Consider the following 3766-nt stretch of genomic DNA (forward strand, 5'->3'; position numbering starts at 1 on the left):
CATATGCAAACAAGAGACCGTGAGAACAGATAAGGATGTGCAAAAAAACTGTAATATCAGATGTTGTTTCTAGAAGTGGGTAGCCTAAAATCTGCCAAGGACTGCTTGTAAAATAATAGATTTGTTAATTTCCAGCCTCTTCTAGTCTGCATTTTCTGTTAATACAGGTGGCATATAATGTCATCATTTTTCATCAATCAGAATAATCACTCAATAAAGATCTGCCCAAGAACATCAGGAGGTGCTCCATAACATGAAATCTTTCCATCAAGACAACAGAGTCTTCAAAAAGTTTGGTAAGCTCACTTCTAAACTTTTGAAAGCTGTGTGGCCTTTTACAGAGGTCAGGGCACAGGAATTACTTTTTTTTCTTAATTTCCAACATTCCATAATTCTCTTCAATTTTATGATTGCCTCCACAAAGCTTCTTTAAAGTGTTCCTGTTGAACATATAGTTGCTATAACTGTCAGGTTCTTGGTGGTGAAATTATCAAGACTTAGTGCCTTGCTAAAAAGGAGTATTTGTGGGAAATTAACACCCAGATGTTTAGCAGCACTTTTATATGAGAAGCATACATGTGTGTTCATTCACAGTTATCGTGAACTCCTAACAAAATATAAAATTATAGACTGGAGAAAATATATGTTCTTTCCTTCAGAATTTACAAAATCTCAGATATCATTTTAAATAAATTGTATTAAAATTATCAGGCATATAAATTTTAATGAAGAGTTTACTATAAGCCACTATCTTAAAATTACATTTTAATTATCATGTTCTGTAGGACTGTCTTCAACTTATGATTTTATTTTAATTTATTTTTTAAATATTACTTCTTTTGAAACATACATTTTTGGGAAAGATTTATTTCTTGCAGAGAATAAATCCTTGCAAATGGAATACTGAAAACCACTTCAAGGAGCCACTTAGCCTTTCTGTAATGTTCATGCCTTTGAACAGAGACTGTGACTTTTTACAATTTTAGGTGCTGCTGAGCACAGAACATAAGACATTTCAGTGATGTCTACCAGAGAGAACAGATTTAAATCTTAGTTCCACTTGTCTTAAACCTTTCTCTCTGACAGCATTATTAATGTCAGTATGTTCCATGATTTAGGGTTTCATTCAGTCATGACTGGAGACAACCAGTCTCTTAACTGATTTCAGTAGCAACTGTATTAAGTTCTTTACAGTTTTACAGGAACGGACAAGAATGATGTAATTACTTCTTTTTTGTACTGTGGGCTTTCAATCAGTAGATTAAATCAACACCAACAGCTAACTACAATCATAGAACAAGATAATTGCTCACATTATATGTTAAAGTTCACTTTGAAAAGCAGAGTAAAGAAATCTCCACTTATATTAACGGGACCAATTTAAAACTAGAAAAAGTCAGATTACATCTGCACTTAGCTTGAGACAGTAGTTTTGTATGGAGTTACCTCCAAAACAAATTATCTTGTCAAATCACTACTTAGGAGGAAGCCTGTTTAAAGGAAAGTAAAAATGTGATGAATCTGTTCGTATTTTCCAGCAATACAGCCACTTCCTCTACTCTGGCTGCATATTCTGGAGTGTGTCTTCCAGCAAGTGACATCCAGAGCAGAGACTCATGGACTGACATCCTGAGCTACAAAAATCATTAATAGCCCTTGGAAATTCTGGAGGCACAGCCAAAGTCAGAGGACTGGAGGCATTTTCATTTCTCTGTAGACTTTTGTATGTTGTAAAAGGAAAACCTCACCAGCCTCAACTCCTGTGAGCCTTAGTATGTTCCTCTCAAGCCTCAGCAAGTCTGTTTTTCTCATTAGTTCATGAGGCGAAAAAAGCTTCCCAAGGACACATGTGTCCTTAATATAGGAGATTTCACAGAAATCATCTAAGTTCTACACTGGCTCCATCTTATCCAGTAAATTTTTATCTTGAAAATAAAACACCAACAGGGACAGAGCTACTAGTGTTGGTCTCTTTTTCTTCTATGTTTCCTGTTAAAAGATAACAGATACTCAAGTAAAAGTTTAGAACTCTTTGGTGTTCGTTGTTAAGAATTCAGTAATTTAGAATTCTGACCAAAAAAGACTTTAAATTTTGAAGGATTATTTTCCATCTGTTTGGCTCTAACCTTCTTAATTTTGAGTTTTGTATGGTTCTGAAAAGGTAACGAACCAGGCTTACATGGGATATTTATTTGCCCTACAGAGTGACTGTCAGTGCCATGTAAGAAGTGAGTGACAGACTGATTTTGCATAAAAACATTGCAAGGAATAACCAAGTATGCATGAGTACAGCACAGGGCCTCCATTCATTAAATGTTTTGTAGCACGCTAAGTCAAGAGCTGCGACACATGAACACAGAAGGACATCAGTCAACATCGCTACTGCAAATTGTCCTCTCACAAAAATAGCATTTGGCAGCAGCTGTAACAGATTTCCTCATCAGACACATTCCAAACCTTAAAAATCTTACCTCACTAAACAAATCCAGCTCCATTGCTAAAAGTCATAATCAATGTAGCATTTCACTGCTACCATACAGAAATAGATCCAAACATAAAACCATCTGTTTCCTAAGGAAAAAACCAAATCCCACACACAATTTAGCACCGTCTCTATTTCTTCACAGTCTGCAGTTAAGTTTTCAATTTCTTAATTCAACGATAAGTTAGCAGAATGATGTTCACAATTAAATTAGCTTTTCCAACTCTAAAACAACAGGTTAATCCACCATTTTCAAACATGCCTCCTACTCAAAATGTAAGTCAGGAAAAGCTTATTATCTGTAGATTTGTCTCTGTGTTCAAATTCTGAGTGACAGACTCTCTCAATACACATAAACTTAAGCTTTGCAATGTATCTTTAAAGAGTGCAAAGCAGAAATGTGGCTATAGTAATTAAATTATCCCTAGTGTATGATGTTCTTATAAGTGCATGCTAACCACTCAGTAACATTTGACCTTGTTTCACAGAAAAGTCTTTTTCCATAGATTAGTTTGCATTTCAGGTAATTTTATATTTGGCCTTACAAAGATCTTTTGGGATTTATCCAATTAAGCTCTTAAATATGATACCTTTATGCAATATTTCTACAAGACACACTGTGTTCCCCAAAGTTTAAAGATCACACAGCACTGAATTTTAAAGTAACACTTATGAGATTTCATTGCATATCTACATATTGAGTATAAATACTGCAACAGATTTTGTTTGATATGGGCTGTCTCATAAAAAGGTAAATAATTTTTAATCAGTGGTTAAATCAGAATTATCTTGAATATGAAAAAAAAAAATAGAGAGTACACAATTTGGCTTCATTACATTATCCATGAGTTCTTTAAAAGCTTTCTTAACAATTTCTTGATAAGCACCATTCAATACTTAGAGTATGTCAATTGATACTATTACATATTTAAGTAATTCCTCTATAAACATCTTGGCTAAACAAAAACAAAATGACAACAAAAAAAAAGTAAGTACAGCTGTGACAGACTACTTTCAAAAGCACTTAACTCTCCGTTTAAAGAAAGAATTTATTTCTGAGGAATATACACTTATAATTTCCTCTGTACTCATTTTCCTTTTTGTATTTTGTTTCTTAAAGTCAGCAGTGCCCAGAATTTATTCATGCAAGCTCTCAAATTGATTTATTTTAAGTGCCTAGGCACTGATATTTTTGGATTCTGTTACAAGCTTCTTCCTTGTCTTGTCATATAACTTTGATCAAAGTCAGTTGCACTCAAAGTTTTAGGAGTCTCTACTTCTGGT

The sequence above is a fragment of the Corvus brachyrhynchos genome, unplaced genomic scaffold, assembly GCF_000691975.1.
Source record: "Corvus brachyrhynchos isolate BGI_N302 unplaced genomic scaffold, ASM69197v1 scaffold87, whole genome shotgun sequence".
Lineage (NCBI taxonomy): Eukaryota > Metazoa > Chordata > Aves > Passeriformes > Corvidae > Corvus > Corvus brachyrhynchos.